The 23,894-nt window shown below is 37.5% G+C and overlaps 1 protein-coding gene and 1 non-coding gene across 4 annotated transcripts in view; both read left to right on the top strand.

Annotated features, from left to right (window-relative positions):
- Positions 1 to 23,894, top strand: part of BTBD9 (BTB domain containing 9) — a 415,773-nt gene that overhangs the window by 135,626 nt on the left and 256,253 nt on the right. The gene's annotated exons all lie outside the window — the stretch shown is intronic.
- Positions 19,054 to 19,157, top strand: LOC119253640 (small nucleolar RNA U13). Its single transcript, XR_005127170.1, has one exon. It is a non-coding gene; the product is annotated as a small nucleolar RNA U13 (small nucleolar RNA).

Here is a 23,894-nt window from a genome sequence, read left to right as displayed (position 1 = left end):
ACAAATAGATCATTAACCAGCTCAAGTAGAGCATCCCTTATATAGCCCCACATCCATGTGGCTATTACTGATCTCTTATCAAAAGCAAGGGATTTAATTAGACAGAAATTCATGCGACATTTCTGAAAATGAAAACAGTAAGTTAAAAAAAAATTGAAAGGCAAATCACAAAATGGGAAAAAGACAAAATTATGATAGAAAAAAGGTTAAAGTCTTTACTGTTTGGCTTTTTAAAAGACTCGGATGAATACTCAAGAAAAAACGGAAACAGGACATGTGACAGCAGAATAGACAATTGACAAAAGAAGGCATGCAAATAAAGGGCTATGTGAAGCAAAGATCAACCTCATAGTGCAGCAGAAACCATTTAATGCTTGTCAAATGGGTAAATACTTGAATTTATGCTCATAATCGTGTTGGTGAGAGTGAGGTAAAATATTCTCTCATACATGCAGGTCTTCGAAGGATTAATTAGTTATAGGAAATATGATACATGGAATGGAATTGTACAACCATTAAAAATGATTTAGGATAATTTTATATGATACAAAAATGCTCACAAATTGACTGGTAACAAGTGGGGGATAGCAGAGAAGGGACTAAAATAAGCGTAATCTAATTTTTTAAATGATATATATATATGCATATTTTAAAAAGCTGTAAGGAAATACACCAAATGTTTAAAGTGTTGTGATTGAGTGGAGGGATTATGAATGAGTATTCTCTTTAACCTCTTTGTATTTCCTAAATTTTCTGTAATGAAAAAGGAGCAAATTAACATCTTTGTAAAAGGAAGCGGGACCTCACCTTCAGATCACACATTCTTTGCAGAGCTGCTGGTTCTTGTCTGACCTTTTAAAAAGCTGTCTCCTGCTCCTCGGTTTGCTTAGCGAGTCTCTGTAGTCAGGTAAAGGCCACACAGCACGGTAAGAATAGACCCACCCAGGAGCTGCTGCTTGCCTTGCACCTTGAGGCTTCAAAAGTTACTGCCCCTCCCGTGGAGTGTTTTCATTTACGGAGTAAACACGTTGGTTCCTACTCTCTATAAGGCCCCTTGCAGCTCCACAATCGCATCTTTCTGATTTTTCCCCAAGCTCTTCACCACTCTCCTTTCCTTTTTATGATCCTTTATATCACCTCATTGATCGTAGGTTGGGAGGCCAGACCCACTCTAAAATCTGATTCTGGAAAGTTTTGTTGTCCATGGTAAAAAAAAAAACAAGCAAAAGCCGTAAAAACCTTCATCAGCTGCACTAAAACCTTTAGGGAGTTGCTTTTTAAAGAAGGTTTTTATTCTTGATTATAGTTATTTCTTATTTTTTGCATATATTTTTTAGGTCTAGAGCAGCAGTCAGTAAGTTTTTTGGTAAAGGATCAAATAGTAAATATTTTAGACTTTGTGGTCACATAAAGTCTGTTTCATGTTCTTTTTTTCTCCCTTAAACAGTTTTTTTTCAAAAAGATGTAAAATCCATTCTTAGCTTGCAGGCCATAGCAGGCTGTAATTTGCTGACCTTGCTTCAAAACCTTAGAGGAACAAGAAATTATTTTGTCATACCTGGTGATACCTGCAAACTTGTTTTTCTTTTCCCATAATCCAGAGACAAGTCTTCAGACTACATATAAAGAAAGTAATCCTGCAAGATGACAGAAGAGAATTTATATAATGGGTAACCAAAAGCATATTATTTTGTCCAGCTAGTTCATCTCATGTCTATAAGCTAAAAACTCAAAGATGACATCTGCATTATAGGACTATATTAAGCTTTTCTTCATAGGTTATATTTTTTTTCTCTTAATTGCATTAACATTGGCTTACAGTGCCCTATATGATTGAAGGGAATAGGCTCACATCTCCTCAGGTGTCTGTCACCACACCACCCCACCATAAAAATACCCCTATTACTTTACCCTATGCCATTGCTCCTCCCCCATCATGTGCTCTTTTTTTTATGCTAGTCCTGATATCTTAAACTCTTAGATTTAGGTAAAGACTCAAAAAGTTGACCCTCGTGCTTTCAGCAGGACTACATCCAGTGCTTTAAATTCTCCCTTCTAAACATAAGAACACAGATTTTATAGTGAAATACACCTGGGTTTTGTCCCAACTTGATCACTTATCAACTGTGGGACCTTTTTCAAGTTGTTAGCCATGCTAAACCCCTGCCTCCCTGTCTCCACAATGAGGGCAATAATAGTACCTAATTTGTAGGGTTGCTGTAAGTGGCAAAGGAGATCAGACTTCTAACATTTTGGCGCATAGGAGGCACTCAGTTGATGCTGCATCATTAACACCCCCTCTATTTTAAAAGGATATTCATTGTTAACCCTCAGAAACCAATTATAATCTCAAATGGTAGTCAACTCCAAAAAGTGTTTCATAACTCTAACCCATATCTCATCTACTCTAGAATTTAAACCCAGACTGCGGAGCTATTACTTTTATTTCTTTTTATTCAGTGCTCATTGGGCAGTAAAAAACAAAGCCTACTAGTAGTGACCTCCTGAAAAGTGAAAATAAAAGATTTCCTCTTTAATTCAGGTTCTCCTAACCTTTTTCCATAAGTCTGATTGCCCGTGTGGTAGATATTTTTGTGTTTCAACTTTACCTTTCCTCTGCCCTTCTGCGTTAAAGAGCAAAAAGCTGGTCACAGTATCCTAAACAGGATTTCATCATCTCTTTTTTATTTATTTAGTAAATATTTGCACAGTACCTACAATGTACTAAACATGCCTGAAGCTGGACATTCAGCAGAGAACAAGGCTGAGTTCCTGCTGTGCAGCTCACATTCCAGCAGGAGACATAGACAGATGAGATGTGAAGAAGTAAATACCATATTTGCTGGTAGTGTTTTGAAGAAATTGCAATGGGCTCACGAACTAGCTCCAGGTGCATGAGTTACAGGAAGGGACACTTGAGCACAATAATCAGGAAACAGTTCCTCTCAGAGGAAGTTAATTGTGATGAGGCCTGAATAATCGAAAGTTGGCCTTATGTTCTAGGCCAGTGAGCAACAGGGTAAAGGCTGTGAAGTGGGAACAAGGTTGGGGTGTTCGAGGAATGGAAAAAAGGCAAGTATGTTAGAAATCTGATGATAGTCTGTTGGGGTGTTAGGAGAAGGTTTGATTAGGAATGAGAGCAGAGAGATGGGCAGGAGCAGAGACACTACAGGCCTTGGTGACATGGGACTTATTCTAAGGATGATGGGAAACCCCTGGAGGGTTGAGGTAAGGAGATGAAGTAACAAAGATTATATTTTGAAAGATCGCTATAGCTACTATGAACATGAGTTTTGATGGGCAGGGGGTGAAGGAGTAGGGAAGACACAGGAAGTTAGGCAGGGAAGGAGAAACACATGGAGAGAACTTGGAAGGAGCTGCTAGTGAAGCAGGAAGAAAAGGAGGAGGGTTTTTTTTTTTTATGATTTATTTATTTATACAAGCACTGGGTACAGTCAGAAGCGCGGGAGGGTGAGAGAATTCACCAGAGCCAGAGCGGGGAGCAGAGCAGGCAGAAGGACTCAGTGCTTAAAGCATGAGTAAATGTTAGCGAAGCCACACTGCTGAGGGGAGCAGCGGGAGGCAAGAGAGGTCTGCGCGCCATGTGGGACCCTTCTCAGGTGGCCAGGGAGCAGCCGGGGATCGAACCGGTGCTGCAGAGGCTGCGGGCAGCTTCGCAACCCAGTGCTCAACCGCTGCGCCACCAGGGAGGCCCGAGGAGGAGATTTTTAAGGAAGGCAGTTTCAGTACAGGCAGAAGGGAGATGGGAGTGGGCAGTCGATGCTACCCAAGATAGTTAAGAACAGAAAATCAGCTACGAATCTAGCAAGATGGAGTTTATTGATGACTTTGCTAAGATCCTATTACATGAAGTTATGGGAGGGGAACACAGAAGGTGAGGTAATAGGGATAGCAAGAAATGTAGAAGATGGGAGGTTATTCCTGGGAAGAAAAGCAGAGAAATGGCAGAACCTGGAGGGCAACACGAGTCCAAGCCGGATGAATGTTTATATTTGAATTAGAAGGATGCCCCCAGGAAGGGAGGACTCAGGAGAGTGGCTCTTTCAGGGGTCAAGACCCTGATATGAGAGAGGGGTTGGGACCTTGATCTCAAATGAAAGATTGGCTTTAGGTAGGGATAAGGTTACTTCCCCTACAACAGAAAGAAAAGTCGAATATATAGTACAGATGTGCTTGGGTACATTGGATGAGGGTAAAAATGGAAGCATTACCTTCATTTTTACAATACTTGCATTTTGCTGGGTCTTTTTGGCATGTTATGTCCCTCTAGGTCTTTTTGTGCTGTCGTGCTGATTTATCTGTGCAATATATTTTTTCTCCCTCTCCAGGCCATGTATCTCACATAGAGATCTGTTTACATGTCTGTCTCTCCCACTAAACTGGCATCTCTTCAACAAGAGTGGTTATCTTTGTATCTGCAGACAGGGCTCAGTGTCTGGCAAGCAATGAGTTGAAGGAATGACAGCTCCATCAGTCCAAAGGACTCCCATAGTAGCTAAACAATGGGCAGTAGAAAGTAATTCGAGAGTGTGAATAAAAAAATTTAATGTTTGCATTATTTAGAAGAATAAATATGATTATGATTTTTTAAGTTGAGTGAACTGTTCACATTACCAGAGCTGAGGAGTAGCTAGGGGTAAGAAAAAGGGCCGCTTGGAAAAGGCGGAATTTTTTGACTAGGAGTGAGTTAGTGTCCAGCCTACTATAGTGAAAGCACAATCCTAGGTCCAGGAGGAAGTAAGACCCAGCTATATGCAGGACAAGCAAATCCCATCATTTCAATGAATCAGAAAAAAATAGGCTCTGTGGGGTGGACAGCTTTATCATCGTGTCCTGTAGGCCTCGGGGAAGGAAACTGTGATGGAGGGGCCAGGGTTGCCTCCTACGCCCACAACGGAATGGCGGTGCCATTTGCCAACACCTGGCGGCAGAGAGACAGCAAGCCTGATGTGGAGACCTCCCATCCTGTGAGGATCTCCAGTGGTGGGGGGAGTCAGTGCTTAAAGCATGAGTAAATTTTAGCGAAGCCACAAGAAGATTTGACCCAAAATGAGTGAGAACAGCTTTATAGAAAGTTGCAGTTTCGCATGCCTAGCTCTTTCCCAAAGGGTTTCTTCTTGGATTGGGAGGAAAAGACACAGCAAAACAAAATAGTTAACCTTCCCCTTCAACATATACAGCACATCCTAAATGAAACATGACTTTCTGAGTTACATGCTGCCCCTGGCAAAGAGGCTGGTTGTAAAAGCATAATCTCAACACGTGCCCTGAAATTAATGTTCCATGGGTGCTGCAGATTTGTGTGACGTACTGTAAGTTATATCCAACCCAACTGTTCTTTTAACCGCCTGCATTAACTATCATGAAATGAGTTGCCCTGAAAGGGACCATCTGAATAAAGCAGCTTTTATGCCGTTAAAACTCCTTACTGCACGACCCTCGGTCTCTGCTGTTGATGTTGGGAGCTTTCTCTCCCGCTTTTCACTCTCTTGCTTTTAATGGGTGGGGGGTCTCCATACCAGGCTTGCTTTTTCTCTCTCTGCTGCCCGGTGTTGGCACATGGAGCTGCCATCCCGTTGTGGGGCCAGGAGGCAGCCTCTCCATCATGTCTCCCCTTCCCTGAGGCAGCGGGATACCGAGTGGAGAAAGGTCACAATAGAGCCACCCACCCCACGGAGTTCATTTTCTTCTGACTCATTAAAATGCTGCCTTCATCTTTCCCCTGGATTTTTACTTTTCTAAACACTTTCTGAGATGAAGCCTCATTTTATTTTACATGAAGCTGACAGCTTAACATCTCACCAGATATCAACTGGGAATACAATTTTACCCTCACTGTGCTGTGCCATCTTGCCAAGTTCTGTCTTTGTTACCAGGTCTCAGAAAAGAATTAATTTGAATTACATGATGCTGTGACTGTCTTCTGAAAGAAAGCTAGAGCCTCACACACCTTGGGAAGGTACCTATCTGTGACTGTACCCCAGTCATCCAGATTAAATGCCATTCCTCGGCTCTCTTTCTTTTTTGTGTCGTCTTGGGTCCCCTCATGTTAGAATTAAATCTTCCTGTTTTGCCTACTTACTCAAAAGGCCCATTGCTTCTTTCTTCATTTCCTTTTATTTGAGAGACGCTAACAGAAGTAGAGAGGCATTTTTGAGTCTAAACATAGATCTACTGCTATAAGAAGAGCATTTTTATATTGCTGAAGGTGCACAGGTGTTCGCACACTTTCCCAGAAGAACTTTGAACGAGCTTGGATTATGAAATCAAAATTCTTGTCCTCAGGTGTGTTGATGGAGCATAATGGCAACACCAGTGGTCTAGTCACACAGATGTGGTCCAGAAAGGGAGTGTTACCCTGTTCAGCACGAAGTCAAGCCTAGAAAAATCTAGATTTTTGAATGTTGGAAAGGTCTGAAGAAGTGGGATTTGTTTCCCCTCCAAAGGTTATAATAACTGTCATTTCACTGATAACTTAGTCACTGTCTCACATTTGTCATATAACTTAATTTATGTTTTCACTAGCATTAAGGATAATACTATTATTATTATGTTTTCTCCTTTTTTTTTTTTTTTTTTGTTTTCCCTATCTGTACTGGGGATTGTTAGATAAATCTCCCTAGGAAGGCAGATGCTAGGTTAATAAGAGCTTGGCAAATGCTGTGTGAGTCAGAGCTTAGTCTGGGCTGGGCGACTAAGTGGGGTGTATGTCTGAACCTGGGTCACTTTGATGTACTCCATATTGAGCCCTGTCGACTTCTACTTGCCTTTCATTGCATATTTGAGAACTATCTCACAGCCAGAACAAAACCCAGGGAAATCTCTACTCCTGTAGTTATGGTTGTGTTCTTGTGGTTTCCATCTGATAATAGCATAGTTTGGAGAAAACGTTCCAAGGCTTTTGAGAACTCCTGAGACTCTTATTTTTGTCTTTGCTTCCAGCCAAGATAATTGAATCATTGTCAGTCTATTTCAACGGTACTTCTTCAGGTAGAATGTGATACTATTTGGGATGTTCAGATAGACCAAAGGGAACACAACTTGTAGCTCTTCCTGGAGCTATAATTCTAGTTCTATGTATGATGAAAACAGAATGGAATTTTAGCCCTTACTAAGGCAGCTTAGTCACTATACAGTAGCAGCCTGTTTTGTAATTTCCAGTCTCCTTTGATTTTCAGCCTGATTCATTCCCTTCTCAAGGAAAACACAAGTCCTCAGCCTTTCCCCACAATTGCTAAACTAGACTGACAGAGTTTGAGAGCACGTGAAGTAGGTCGAGCCTATCCAGAAGCCAAGAACCCACACTTCCCTCCTTTACTCTTTTTGCTTTGTCTGCTTGTCCGTTTTTCCTCTCAGTGAAGAGAAACCAATGTGGTTCCCATAAGGAGAGTATGGAAAGAAAGAGAGGGCAAATTCAGTGATGCAAAAAAGGGAGGAAGTGGTGGTACATGAATGATGAGATTTCTACCATCCTTACCGCCAGCCATGTAATTTGCTAAAAAACCAGGAGACAGGATGGAGATAGTTACATCATAGCTATTCATCAAGCATCTGCATGCCCAGAGATGCCTAAAAGACCAGTAAATGGAGGTATCAGATGATATATGGGGGTAAATTAATATAATATTCAAATCAATAAAGTAAAAACAAACTGTTTTAAAGATGGTAAAGCTCATATCAGCGCAGTACTCGCAGATACATAACCTGCTTCTGCACACCACCCCCTCTTTTACGTACACTCACGAGTACAGACTGCTGGGAAATGTTTTGAATCTCTGATCTGTCCCTAGTAGAAGACATTTGAGAGAATGTGTTCTAGAGAGGAAACAGCATATTGGCCTCATGCTACTTCCTCGTAGGTACTTGCACATCCCTTGTCTGACCTAATCCTACACAGCTCCCTATGCAACAGGGTGTTCTCATTTATACAGTTGAAGAAATTGAAGCTCACAGAAGTCACAGTTTAAAAATTAAAAATTAGTAGGCCCAGATTTCAAATCCAGGTCTGCCTGACTCCAAAGACGTTTCAAAGTCTCTTTCCACTGAACTATGATGCCTCTGGAACACTACTGAGGTTTTTACTTGATTATTTGTTACATCTCTGCTTGGTTTGGGTCAAGTTAGTGATTCTTAAATGACTCTAGGATAAGAGGACGTCCTGTCAAGATTTTACAAAAAAACCAAATATCCCCAGTTAGTATTGCTTTCATCCTCACTTTCTTAACTATAATCAGTATTGATTCTTTCTTATTGCCTGATAGCATTAAATTATGACAACATTAGGGTTACAGAGAATAAAATCAGCAAATATAGATACTGCTAAGTGGATCAGTAAAATGTGAGAATGGGCTAAAGTTAAAGGAGGGCTTATCTCAAAGGTATGGATATAAATACAAAACATAGGCTTTAAAAGCACTTAAGATAAAGGTAACTTTGCTACACAAGCTTTTTTTGGTATAAAGGAAAATGCAGTCTTGCTTCTGAACATATTATTATTAGCATGATTCTGTCTCCAGCATATCCTATAGACAAGTTTGCTCTCATAAAAGAAGTTGTGTCTATTTAATCAGACCTTACTTGTGTCTAGCACATAGAAACTAGGATTGAATGCTTGTGAGTTTTTAAGTTGAAGCCATAACCCCCAATGTGATTGTATTTGGAGACAATAAAGTTTAGATAAGGTAGTGAGAGTAGGGTCCCTGTGGTATGGGATTAGTCTCATAGAAAAAAGAAGAGATGCTGGTGCTCCCTCTCTCCCCTCCACATGAGAAAAAAAGCCAGAAGTCAGCCATGTGCACAACAGAATCCAAATCAACTAACACCTCAATCTTGGGCTTCCCAGCCTCCTGAACTGTGAGAAATAAATGTCTGTTGTTTGAGTCCCCCAGTCCATGGTATTGTGTTATGCAGCTGAGCTAAGACAGGTTAGTTGAAATGAATAGATCTCAGTCTTCAATAAAATGTTGGCACCTTTCAACTACTTCATTTTACTGTTCCTTTTACCTCTGAACTGCTGTACTCTCCTCTAATTTTGACTGTCAACCCCAGTGATTAGAGAAAGAAAGCCCAGATTAGGGTTTCTCTTTTCTCCATCTTCTGCCTCATTGGAGTTCATGCCATTTAGGGAGCTCTTCCATTTTAGGAAAGACATCTGTCTTTGTCATGCATTCCCAGTCCTCAGCCCTTATTAATCATCTTCAAAGCCCCACCCATCCCAGGTGTCACCTCACTTAAGCCTGGACCTCACTGGCAAGTTCCTTCCTGGTGTGGATGCTTTCCCCACTCCCTGTGCATATTTTAAAAATCAGTTAAGAAAAGTTTCTATTTAAAAGCTCCAAGGGAAAATTAGGTAGAATAATAACATTTTCATATGATTATTTGCCATATTGGCATCAAGGCAGAGAAATCTGTTAGAAGAACTGTTTGCTCTTTTCCCATGTGTCCATACTGAATAATATAGAGCTGGATATGCTGTCTCTATTCTGAAGCTGTCATGTGTTGTAATAACTGGTTTGACACTTATTATCTTTTTTAATGCAAAGAGGAAATTGTCAGATTTTGCAACAGTAAAATAGATCCTTTGTTATTTGTATTATTTTCACTTGAAAGTATTTTTTACTCCCTTTGCCTTGATAAAACTGAAATTTATGTGGTAAAAGATGAAGGCATGACATAAAATGCCAGAATTTGGACAGTATCAGAGCAGAACAGGACTCAAATGAATCATTAATTGGTGTTTTTTAGAACCAATGTTTATAAGCAAAGCTGTCAGCTAAAATCACAGACTAACCTCATAGGATCTTGGTGCTTTATCAGAATAATTATTCACCAATGACTTTAATATCTTCCTGGAGTGGTTAAAACTGTCCATTCCATGCTGGTTCATATCACATATCACATACCCTAGTTTTACTCAGACCTGCACTCGTTCATCGTCGAGGTATAAAGGGGGTTGGGGAGAAAGATGTAGCCACACAGGTACACTGAATTATGCTTTTAATTTTGTATTCCTGGGAGGAATTCATAATCAGATTGTTCTGGTCTTTGTGCTGTGCTGCCTTGAAAATAATTTTTAGAGGGCCTAATAGTTAAGCTTAAAAACTATTTTCAGTGAGCCTGTGATATTCAATGGTTAGATTAAGCAGTGAAAAACATAGTGGCAATCTCAAATTAATTTTCTCCAGCCTGTCCATTTCATGAAATAACACGGCCATTTCCGAACTTGCTTGCCAGCTTACATTCTTTAAGGGTTAGAGAGAAGGGTTCTTGTTGTCTGCTGCCCTAGGATGAACTGAGGATAAGACCACTAAATTTGGGCCATTGCGTTTCCAGGTCTGGTCCTGCTATTGCTACTGTCACTACTACTGCCTCTCCCAAAGTGCTGCAGAGTCTCTCTGTGCTTTAAAACTCTTTTTTTTCTCATTTTAGTGGTTGAGCTAGACCTTATCTCAGTTCTGTTTCCTGTTTAAATGATTTAAAATGCAAAGTACAGCAGTAGCTTTTTTTTTTTTTTTTAATATTTATACAAGCACTGGGTACAGTCAGAAGCACGGGAGGGTGAGAGAATTCACCAGCGCCAGAGCAGGAAGCAGAACAGGCAGACTGACGAAGTACACTGCTGAGGGGAGCAGGGGGCACGGCAGGAGAGGTCTGCACGCCATGTGGGACTCTCGCCTGGCGGCCGGGGATCAAACTGGCGCTGCAGAGGCTGCAGGCAGCTTTGCAGCCCAGCGCTCAACCGCTGCGCCACTGGGGAGGCCCTATAGCAGTAGCTTTTGACCAAAAAGTAGGGGAAATCCAGGATATTGTGGCTATACTAGTTTTCAGAGATCCGAATAGTGGCTCCTGGGAGGGCCACATGTGGAATAGTGTTGCCTATGTGAAATAACTTCATTCTGAGCAATCAACAAATATTGTAGAAGATGCTGTACTTGGTGCTGTGGGGCAGGACAAAAAAAATAAAAAAAAACAAAAAAAAACCCCCACAAGAACGAGTAAATTTGACAGATAAGAGCTAAAGGTAAGGAAAAGAAATTGATATGTCAAGGCAGCATATGTTGTCAGATGAGTGCTTTGTGTAGTAAATGTTGAGAGCTGGAATAGAGATACTTAGGGAGCCTTCACAGACTCAGAGCTGCAGAGCAGGAGGGGTATGCCATATGCAGGCAATGGTAGCAGCAGGACCATGGGGACGGAACACAGACGTCTGCATAAAGATTGGGAGTGCAATACAGAACTAGGCTGAAGTTGTTTTTTGGTTTGGTTTGGTTTGGTTTTAATTTTAAATATAAATATTACTAGGAGATTTTTCTGAAAATACATGTATTATTATTGCAGAAAATTTGGAAGCTAGAAAAACATTAAGAAAATAAGAAGAACCCATAACTTTATAATCATAGATAACTACATTGATCTGTTTCTCTTTGGTCATGTGCATGTATATATGCATATATTATTCTTTAAAATGAATTTCAGATCATGTTATCTATGTTTTACAATTCTTTTATTCATTTAATGTTCATTTACTTTTCCCCAGAGTATTAAATATTCTTTGAAAGCATTTTTCAGGACAGTGTATTATTTACTTATATAGAGGCACCATAATTTAACCATTCATATATTGAAGTACATATAAATTGTTTCTGTTTTACGATTGTAAATAATGTTGTGTCAGTTTTTCTTGTATATATATTATGATTATTTTTACACATAAATTATCTGAGTATTTGTGATTTCAAAAATTATGTTTCTACTTTCATATAGAATTTAATGTGGCAGTTGTAGATTTTGAATTTTAAGTTGTAGGCATTAGGTACCATCTACCTTTTTTTTAACCATGATGTTGACTAAAAATTTGAAATTTTTATAATATAAATGTAATTTAGAAGCATACTGGAAAATAAATGTAATTAATCTTAGAAAAACTGGAAATTGTCTCTGGAAGATGGTACTTATAGGAGATTCAAGAAAGAATTCTGTAGGAACTGATGCTGATATAGATTACATATCCATTTATATATATATAGTTATATATATGTATGGATTCATTCATTTATATGAACCAGGAGCTGTGGCAGACCCTGGGAAAGAAGGTAACTTAGTTTAAGTTACTATCAGTACTTTCTAGAACTACCGTAGTAGTGTTTTAACTAGTTTGCCTGTGTATACTCTTGTTTACTTCCATTTCCCACCCAGCAGTTAAGGTATCTATATTAAGACATTAATCATATCATGGACATAATGCCCAGGATAAAACCCAGTTTTTTAATATGACCACTGTGTTGCCTATTTATTACCTCTAGTCTTGCTGGCCATTTTTGCATTTCCTAAAATGTGTCAAGCTTTTTCTTACCCTAGGGTTTTCCAAACCCTATGTGTTACCTTTTTTATTCTTCCTAGAATATTTGCCCCCCAATCTTTATCTGTCTCCTTAATACCCTTTCATCTTAGCTCAGTTTTCACTACCCGGAGAGTTCTTGACTTCCATTACCCTTTATCTTAAGCTCTCATAGAACCCAGTTATTTTTCTTTTAAAAACATATAATCATACCTTTATTTGTATATTTAATGTATCACCACTCCCACACCAGACTGTAAGCTCCATGAGGGCAGGAATCATAATTGTCTTATTTGCTTTTATACAATGTCAGTTACTGTCTTTGCTATGTGGCAGAAGTGAGAGAACAAATGAAAGGTTAATAAGACAGACATAGTTCTACTCTCTTAGAGTTTATAATCTTACTCAGCTGCCATATTGACCCTGAGTAAGAAGAGGAGAAACTAGAAATGATGAGGAAGAACTTAATTTACATTGGTGGTAGGATAAAGAAGTCATTGATAGAAAAGCTTGGTTAAAACAAAGCAAAACCTTAATCCAACCTATTATTATTATTTCTTTTAATTGTGGCCCTGAGGCCTTTTCTTTTTTTTTAGAATATGGCATTTATCCTTTGGAGTTGCACATGAAGATGTGAAATAAAGCTATCATTTTAGTCTCACTTAAATATATGATATTCTGCTATCTAAATTACTGAATCCCTGACATCTCCCCTTTCTTTCTGGGGGAAAAAAAATGTTGGAACTTTCCCCTTCCTCCCTACTCTAGCCACTACTGTCAATTCCTATGTCAGTTCTTTTGGGAAAAAAATTAAATTTGGGAAGGTTCTACAGTGTTTTCACATATTGGGATACAACTGTGCTATTGGGCTTGTAACAGTAGATTTTGGATATATTGTTTAAAGTCAGGTATTTTGCAGAACTGCAAAGATAAATTTAAATTGGAAGCTGATTTTCCCCCAGAAATAATAGAAATATTCTTTGTCCTGTGAATTGTGAGTAATGCAAGAATAGACTTGATTGCTACTTGAGCAGGAATATAAATCTTGGAAAGTGCAAACCTACATATAAACTCACTGCTCACATTATAGACCTAACATATTTTTAGAAAATGAATGAAAATATGAACCAAAACCCCATCTCATGTAGGTGCCTTTTGGTCTCTTATCTATAGAAACTAAAAAATTTATCCCTGGACTGGTGTTTTTTTTTTGTTTTTTGTTTTTTTTTTTTAATTTGTTTTCAAGATTGAGGCTGTCTTTTGGGATGTTAATCAGGTACAATGGAGATCATACATTATTTTTTTAAGGATATTTAAAAGACCAAGGCATTCCCTTTTGCTGCTTGGGTACCTTTCTATGGCATTGCCCAGCTCTCTTTTTCAGTAACCGACTCAGTCTGACACAGTTGTACTTGCTGCTTAACGCTCTGTAAAATGTTATTTAAATATTTCTAACTTATTGTTTCATGCTGGGTTTTATGGAACATAAATTTCTATTTAGGCTACTAATTTACAGTAGAAGTTTGTTACTAATATCACTGCAAGCTCCATCCATCTAAAAATATTGCTCATAACCTACGCTAAAAATATGTTATATATTTGCACTGTATGTAAACAGTGTTGTGTTTTATTAGTGTGCAGTGCTTTGTCTATGGAAATGCTGGTATTGCAGCATATATTTAGAAGGGATAGGAACTCAAATATGGTGGAAAGACTACAGAAAAATGAAATCCCTGCAGGATGGGATTTATGGAATTTTCTTAACATTTTGCAGAAAATCTACATACAATACCTACATTTTCTGCAAAGACAAAGTGAAATCTTGCAGAATGTTCTGGGAGGCTCTGCTGTTTTATGTATTCTGCATATTTCTAAGTGGTTTATAGGGGATTGAGACTGCAAATATATTCAGCTCAAAAGATGCAATCATTATTGCTTTAATGACCATGTTTTTACCTTCAAAATTATTTATTAAATGAACCAGAAATCTGTTAAATTAGACTTCTCTCTGGTAGTGAAGAAACATAATTCCAAGGAATGGCATTTTGTTTTCTCTCTCTGAATGTCCTTGAGCTGGAGGAGATGATTTAGGGGATAGAACTATGGCTTAAGGCATTGGAAGAATTTCTTTGAATCATTTTGAATGACCTGCAATTACTACAAGTCATTTAGATGTTTTACCTGAAAGTATTCAATTCTGAGCTTTACTCCCATTCCTCACTAATAAAAGTGAGGGGAAGGAAGTAGATTCATTATGACTAAATTCTAAGTGTTTGAGTTGATTTTGTTCCTGTCATCTGATGGGTGAGGTGGCCCTTCCTCACTTTGACAGCAGCATAGCCAGTGTGCATCACCTGTTGAAGCCAAGGTTGGTACTTCTTGGCCAGTTGAAAAGATAATTGTATCTCAGAAACAGACTGATTTAAGTATCTAATTAAGTGACCCGGAGTTTAGTTTTCAACATCTTTGAAGGGAATGTTGAGATTTGATGGCCAGGTGCATAAATAGAATATGTTACAACTTGCTTAAAATACCTCTGCGGAAAATGAAGACCATTGATACTGCACCTAAAATGGTGATGCTGTGATAAGACATTTACAATCCTGTGTTTATATGGTTCCCCAGAGCTCCAAAAGCTGTCGTTGTGATGAAGATTTTTTTTTTTTAACAAACATCTCCCCAAGAGTTTTAATGTAGCAGATGAATCTTAGAAAACTGACTCTTTCCAATTTCCTACTTCATTCAGTGAATGTTAAAGAAGAAGTGGTGAATCATATAATTAAATGTGATTTTTAAGGTCTCTGAAGTGTCACTTTACAGTTGATCCTCACTGGCATTTCGCTTGGCCTGTTGGATTGAGGCAGGAGGTCTTCCTGGCACATCTCTTCTGAAGGCAGACAAAGTGTGAAGGGTGCTGCTTCGCCGTGCCTGTTGATGGCTCGTGCTACCACATGCCCAAGCCCAAACCTCACCTACTCTCCTCTTCTTGGTCACGTTTTACATCAGGGATGTTCACATTGAAGCTATAAATTATTTTTCAAAAACTGATGCCAGATCTTTAGGAAAACATTGGTTAGAATCTGAGTAATAAAGGTTTTTTAAAAGGGGCCTTTTTCCTGAGTTCACAGCATTGCCTGCATCTCTCTGAGCTATAATCCACCCATCTTCAACCTAGGGTTTTTTCTGTTTTCATTTTCAAGACCAAGTCATCCTTTGTCTAGATGGAAATTCTGTGACCAGGACATGGTTGTCCTCCCACCTAAGCTTGCTATCCTATCTAAACTCAGGCCTGTGCGAGGCAGGATGATAAATGTGAAAATTGGACTGCATTTCACGGCCAGGTTCTTCACTTTGTCATTTTCTTTCCTTCCCTGGTTATTTCTTCTGTTCTTTACAGGAAGGAAAACAAAGCCCATTTAACAACTGCAAAGCACAGTCTGCAGAGGCTTTAAAGATTACTGGCAACAAAACATATTTATGTCTTTAATAAGGAATTGAAATTTACTACTCACTATATAAATTTTTCCTCTCTGTTTTTTTCTCTCTGGAAATTGTTGGTGTTAGGTGAAACAATTAGGATTACAGGATATTACATTAATGTCTTTTGATTTCTGAGGAAATATTTTATAAAGTTTCCTGTCAATAAAATCTTGAGATGATTCTAAATTCTAGTATACATGGATACTTTTGAGTTAAATATTACCTTATTTTGTGTGACTTCTGAGTGTCTGAAGACTGAAAGAACACATCACATGTAATGAATTCAGGCAGGTGTGAGAATTTACAGAAAGGGCAAAGATGGAGCTGTGGAATATGGGTGATGTATTTTAAGGTGAAAATTAAGTGATCATCTGTCAAATCCGAATTAAAATTACTCAGATGAAATGACCATATTGCCTGTGTAAGAATGAAAAATGATGTAAAAAATATATAAAATTAAATTTAAAAAAAGGATTCTTCTGACAAAGTCTTAAAAGACAAGGAGGTTACAGTACCACAGATTTGGCAGGGTATATAAGAGTAGGCTTTGTGATAACTCCTGATCCCCCTTTTCCATCCTTTCAGGACACATGGTCAAGCAGGTCCCAGAACTTTTATGTGAAAATAAAGTATATGGAAGCACTATTGAGATTGAGTGGAATATGAGCCAGCCATCCACTGCTTCTGCCTCATTCAAAGGGTTTACATGTTGGCTTTTCATCCAACATTTCTGAATAGCCTTTTTTCCTGTTAGATTCCATTTAGATTCTAAAAACATACAAATAACAATAGTAGACCTGAAACATTGATATTTTATTTTTTTGTTATGCTATATAATTATTTTTATTGTTTCTTCATAATTTGATAATCTTCTGTGCCCCAAATCCGTCCTCAGGATTTCTTCCTACATAGTCTGAATAGTTAAATATTTTGAATGGTTATTAGGGGAGTAAGGCTAGATGTTTTGTTCCAAAAGCAGTCGTGAGTAAGCTTGGAGGAGAAATATGGCAAATGTATTGTAAAGTTTGGTGTGTAAAGTTGTACATACTAAGGTTGTGATATTAATTCACTAACCATCCTCCAGATATTTGAATAACTTCTTTGGGCTACCTACAGTCTATACTCTACAGTGGAGGGTCATTCTCTTTGGAGTTGAATTTTAAAATACTATCCTGGGGAACCCAGAGACTTACAGAGGAGAATAAAACATAAATATTGCATTCAAGGGCCTTGAAATTTGCAGGTACAAAATAACTCTAATAAAGTAGTATGTATTGAATGAGAAGTACAAAATGCTGTGGGGATCTGAAGGAGGGAAACCAATATTTGCAGGGATAATCAGGGAAGGCTTCCTAACAAATATTTATTTTAGGCCCTCTGAAAAATCCTGAGTTCTTTTGAAGCCAAATATAAACATACTTGGCATTTCCTAAATGTATCCTTTCCCATACCCCCATTACTCTCTAAATGAAGGAGGATAACAATGACATAGGAGTCAAAGCTGTTCTAGTTACGAAGCTTGGATAATTTAGGAAAATTGTGGCACCAGAATAAAGAGAAGTCAAAGAAGGGAGAAGAAAACTTTTTTTTTTTAAAAAGATTTATTTATTTATGCATACAAGAGTTGGGGTACAGGCCAGAGAGGCTGGGGGTGAGAGGATTCACCAGAGACAGAGTGGGGAACAGAACAGGGAGACTGACTGAAATACACCACTGAGGGGAGCAGCGGGCGAGACAGGAGAGGTCTGCTGTGCCATGTGGGTTTCTCCCTGACCGGCCGGAGTTCGAACTCGTACTGCAAAGGCTGCAGATTGCTTCATAGTGCAATGCTTAACCCCTTGCGCCACCAGGGAGGCCCTGAGAAGAAAACTTTTTTAATGTCAGTGAATCTTTTGGGCATGGTAAAACTGAAGTGCCAGGAAGATGTCAAGGTGTCTTTTTCTAGCAGGAAGGTGATAATGTAGAATGGTACTGCAAATGGGAGATTAAGTTTCCAGTTGACTCTGCATAAGCCAAAGCTAGATGTAGATGGATGTAACTCTAACATTCTGTTACTTAAACTGTTCCTAGTGTTCTTGATTAATATTTAAGTTGACATTATGGCCTGATGTTCTATCAGTAGGGTGGAGATAATTTCAGATATTTAAGATAAGATACTAATAATTAGAACTATATAAATTCGGAAACAAGTAAACAGTTTTATGTTTGTTCTTGTGAAAATGACAGGCATTTTCTTCCTCTGTGATGGAGGAGAAAATAAGAGGACAAAGAAGGTCCTGACAGTTTCAGGAGACCAAAGCTAAAAGAAACAAAAATTGAAAGAGATAATTTTTCTAAAGCATCCTCTCTCTATAGGTTTGGGAAACTGTTTTAATAATGTTTTCTAATTCTGTAACCCTTTTTTCCCCTCTTAAATTCAAGACCATAGATAGGAAAACTGTCATTTGCATTTTGGTTTAATCGACTACCTCATTAGCACATTCTAATGCAAGTATTCCCTGATTTATTGACTGAAGTTTACTGGAATCTGTATGTATGTTTGGTTATACATAGATTTGTTACTGTTGTTGATCTCGAATTTTGGTGTTTTTATTTATCGAGAGTACAACTCTATCTACATGTGATGAGTATTACAAATGTCAAAGATTTTCTGTTTTCTTCAAAATATGATTGAAAATAAGTGGCAGGTACTTCTTTTTAGCTTTTTTATTCAGTGTGACCTTTCTTTGGCATTTTATTAGCACTAGCCTACCCTATACCTTTGTCTTTGGCTTTTCTACAGTGACTTTTGTGTTTTTTAAATACTGAACCATTTGCAGATAAAGTATATAGCCCAATTATAATGCCTTACCTATTTTTATAACTGAATTGTAGTCATAAAGAAATATTTTGAAGTTTAACTTGAAGACCACAAACAAATCAATAAAAACAAACAAACAAAACCTTTTTGCCTTCTTAATAAAACAAAAGGAAGTTTGGAACTCAGAGTTGCAAACAACTTGTAAGAGGTTGACATCACTACAGATTCCACAGATACTAAAAGAATGATAAGAGAATATTGTGGAAAATTGTATGGTAGTAAATTAAGTGACGTAATTGAAATGAACAGATTTATTGAAAGACCAAAACTGCGCAAGTCACTCAGGAAGAAATAACCAGAATGGCCACATGTCTCATAATAGAATTGAAATTTACAGCTGAAAACCTTTCTACAGATCCTTTTCCGGTTCATAAGCATGATGATTGGGTGTTCACGCGGCTGTGTGAAATGTGCCTCCCTTAAACCTTGTTACAATGTCGGCACGTTACCCTTCTGACGTAAAAATAAACAATAAATAAAAAATAAATAAATAAATAAATAAATAAATAAAACCAAAAAAAGAAAAAAATACCTTTCTATAGTGGAACACCAGCCCTGAATGTCTTTCCTGGTGAATTCTACTGAGTGTTTAAGGAAGAAATGACGCGAATTCTATGCAAACTTTTCTAGAAAAACTGGCACAGGAAGGAATGCTTCCAAATTCATTCCATGAGGCCCTAATACTGAACAGAAAAAATATTATGTAAATATAATCTAACCATAAAAAGAAATACAGCGTAATCAGTAGGGGTGTCCAGGAATGCACAGCTAGTTTAGCATTCAAGAAGCAGTTTATTCATCATATTAACAAACGAAAATGCAAAAATCATGGGATCATTTCAATAGAGGCAAAAGAATTATTTTAAAAATCTGGCATCCATTCCTACTGTAGTCAACAGACTAGGAATAAAAGAGAATTTACTCAAATAGATAAAGGGCTGCTATGAAAAGACTAAGCTAACATAATATTTGATGGTAAGACTGAATACTTTCTCCCTATATCAGCAACAAGTCAGCGATGTTCACGCTCATGACTACCATTTAATATTGTACTACTGGAAGTTCTAGCTAACACAATAACTCAAGGAAGAGAAATAAAAGACATTCCTATTAGAATGGAAGGAGTATAACTGTTTTTATTCTCCGATAACATTATTATCTATGTAGAAAATCCAGTGGAATTAACAAACAAGCCAAAAAACAAACAAACAAAAAACACCCTAATAAGTCTAGCAAGATTCTGGGGTATAAAGTTATTGTACAAAAATCAATGAAATTTCTGTATACTATCTACAAACTATTGGCAGTAAAAATTTTAAAACAATGTCACTTTCAATAATAAAAATAATCGAAATGTTTAAGGGAAAACTGATTAAAGATATGCAAGATACTCTCACACGTGCTGAGAAAAATTAATTGGGCCTCCCTGGTGGTGCAGCAGATTGAGCGCAGTGCTACGAGGCTGTCTGCAGCCTCTGCAGCCCAGGTTCAATTCCCAGCCGGCCAGGGAGATTCGCACATGGTGCGGCAGACCTCTCCTGTCTTGCCCACTGCTCCCCTCAGTAGTGTATTTCAGTCAGTCTGCCTGTTCTGTTGCCCACTCTGTCTCTGGTGAATCCTCTCAGCCCCTGTGCCTCTGGCCTGTACCCCAGCTCTTGTATAAATAAAAAATAAATCTTAAAAAAAAAAATTAAAGACCTAAATGAGAGATATACTGTGTTGATGGCCCAGAAGATTCAATATTATTGAATTTTTCCTCAAATTGATCAGTAGAAACGATTTTCCTCAAATTATTTTTTTTCCTCAAATTGATCAGTAGAAACAATAAAATTTCAACTAAAATTGCATTGGACATTTCTAAAGAAATTCTAAAATTCATATGGAAATGAGGGAAAACTATATTAATCAGAATAACTTTGAAAAATAAGAACAAAATTGTAGAACTAACACTGCCTGATTTTAGGATTAATCTTAAAGTAAGATTTTTAAGACTAAATGTAGATAGTATGGTATTACAATAAAAGTAGTTAAGTAGATCAAATGGGACAGAAGTAGATCCATATAATTATGGACAGCAAAGGCAATTCAATGGAGAAGGAAAAGTCTTTTCACTAAGTGATTCTGGAAAAATGGCTTATACAATCAAAATTAATTCAAAATGCATCATTGATCTTTACATAAAACCTAAAGTTAGAAAATTTCTAAGAGAAAATTTTTATGACCTTAGGCAAAGTTTTTTGTTGGTTTTTTTTTTTTTTTTAGATATAGCAGCAAAAGCATAATTCATAAAAGAACTGGATAAATTAGACTATATCAAATGTAAAAACTTTGGTGCCTCTATACAGACATTGTTAAGACATTGGAAAAATGAATCACAAACTGAGGGGAGGAAGGATATCTGATAAAGAACTTACATTCAGAATACATAATTTTCATGACTCAATAATTAAAAACAAAAATAATTTGAGGGTAAAAGGGCAAAAGATTTCAATAGAGTTCATCAAAGAGGATATATGAATGGAAAATAAGCTTATGAAAAAATGCTCACCATAAGTCAGTGGGGAAATGCAAATTAAAACCACTAGAGATACCACTACTCGAGTGATTCAAATTGAAAAGATGACCACACTAAGTGTTGGTGGAGTAGTGAAGGAGCTGTGACTTTCATTTTCTGCTACTTTGCTGATGGAATGTAAAATGGTGTAACCAAATGGGAAACAGTTTTGACAATTTCAAAATGGACAGTTTCCTAAAATTTTAAATATGTATCTACCATGTAGATTAAAAAAAATCTTTGAAATCTTTTAAAATATTAGTTACATTAAACTTTTGAAAAGTTTGTTTCAGTAAACATAGATTCCACTTGGGCAATGCCAAACCAGAAGTTAAGAGTACTGCACAACAATTTCTGGGGCAAGAATTTTATAGAGAAGACATGGGAAAACAAGGAAATTATTTGATTGAACATAGCCTATATTAAACAGTTGCATTATTTGGCAAAACCTAGTTGCCTGTTTGTGATTGGTTGTTAATCTTAACTTTGAGGGATTTATAGGAATTAACTTTTCTTTATGAAAGGAATTGAATTATGAAGTCCAGAGTTTTTATCAACCCGAAAGAGATATTTAGTACTTGAGTGTGGGTCCAACTTACCGGAAGTATTATATGACTATAAAACCTACTGTGCCATTCCCTTCATCCCAGAGGGTGAATAGAATGAGAGTCAAGGTCCCAGTCAAGACTAGGGAGGTGATTTCCTAAGCACAAAATGCAGTTACTTTTATAGTTAGATGACAAAAATTAAAGCCTTCATCAATTTTTAAGTTATCCAGTTTAAATCATGACTGTGAAATAATCAGTAACAAATTTCAAGAGTTGACTGCTTTTCTATATGGTATATGAAGAAAGCTTTCTTTTTGTTTATTATAAATCCATTAGCTATTAGTTTAAATTGTCCTATTCTTATATTATGCTGGTAAATTCTTTTTCCTTTTCTCTTTAGAAGGAGAAATAAATACACAACTGCAGTGTGCATAATGATGTTCAGACTAATGTTATCAACCAAAAAAACAAATAGCAATGTGTTGTCAGCTTCCTGGGTAGAAATGACATAAGGAGCAGACTGGTTTTATCATTTCACGGATCCAACTGTTTGATGATTGCTGTGATATTACTAAGTTAGAAAGGAAGAAAACAGAAAACTTAAATATACAGAGAAATTCATGTAGAAGTAAGATCATTTGCATTTACTTACTGTACAAAATTTAGACCCTTGGAAGTTCAGTATTATAGTGAGAAGTCTGTTATGTAGTGAAGTGTATTAAGTACAGAGATTATGAAGTAATTGTATAACACTGACTCCCCACTCTTTTAAATAGGCTATTTTAAGTAGAATTTTCAATTGATATCTATATCATAAGCTACCATGAGATGATTCCCTAAAGATGGTGAAGTAAAAGGGACAACACAAGCTATAACTCTGACCATGGACTGCTGCAAATCTTGATATGCAAACGAATTCAGGGATTAACAATAGGAAGTAAAATGGCCCTTTTAAAATCAAAGACTACATGCTGACCCCTACTTCAAAAAAATTAATCTTTGCAAATAATTATACTTGCAAATTAAATATACATTTGTACAGTGTGAAATGGACTTTTTGACCAAAATTAGTCTCTGAACTCACCTCCTCCAGATTTTCTGTAATTATAAATATGATTTTCAATTGTGAAGGATAGCCTAAGCTATGTTGTGATAACAAAAATAAAATCTCAGTCATTTAGGGTAACAAAAGTTTATTTATTGTTGCTATTACACATCTACCTTAGGTCAGAGATTACGTTTCATATAGTCTGTTAGGTACCCAGGTTGGTGGAAGTTCCACTATCTTAAGTTCTACCTGTACCATCTGGAACTTGTGTCTTCCTTGGTCACTGCATACAGGGAAAGGGAGAATTCGAGAGTTAAATGCCAGCTTTTTTCAGCATGAAAGTGACATGTTCTTTCACTATAGCATTGGGGCTCAGTGTGTAGGGTCCCTGGATCCCTCTAAGAAAGAATTCAGCAGAGTTTTCATTCACCAACACAAGACAAGTTTACTAAGAAAAAGAGATCCTTGCATAAACACAAAATGGGCAGCAATCTTAAAAGGCAAGTGCTGCATTTTTTTAAAGGATGGGGATGGTCTTATATATTATACTTTGGTGGAATTTTATCACTTTGTGGAATTTATCAGTTGGGGGTTAGGTTGGATTGGTTTTCTGTAATGACTGATAGTCTTCTCTGCCCCCACCTCTGATCCCGGCCTTGCAAAACTTCTGGCTGGTTTACGAAAACATTAATCCCCCACCTCTGATTTCTGGCCTTGTGAAACTTCCATTCTGATTTTTTTACTCCAAGCTTCCAGCAACACCCCTCCCCCAAAACACATACACACCCCACCGCCACCAACAGCAACCATGTTTGGCCAGAAATCATTTAGGGAGTTGGAGGAGGGATATTACTCTTCTGTAACTACTTCAGGCTGGACAGGGCATAGAGCTGTCCCTAAGAGGCCTGAGATATGATCTCTAATGCTAGCTTCCAAACTGGCTGGTGATTGGTCCTTTCTTTTGGTCCTGGAATGAAGTGTAAGTGGAATCCTAGGGGGGTTGGGTGTTTGGGCCAGCTATTGTTCCTCTTGGAGGAGGGGTTTGA

This window comes from Talpa occidentalis, unplaced genomic scaffold (genome assembly GCF_014898055.3).
Source record: "Talpa occidentalis isolate TD23 unplaced genomic scaffold, MPIMG_talOcc4v2.1 talOcc4.2, whole genome shotgun sequence".
In the NCBI taxonomy this organism is placed as follows: domain Eukaryota; kingdom Metazoa; phylum Chordata; class Mammalia; order Eulipotyphla; family Talpidae; genus Talpa; species Talpa occidentalis.
Note: the sequence above shows the minus strand (reverse complement) of the source record. Positions and strands in the feature narration are given on the sequence as shown.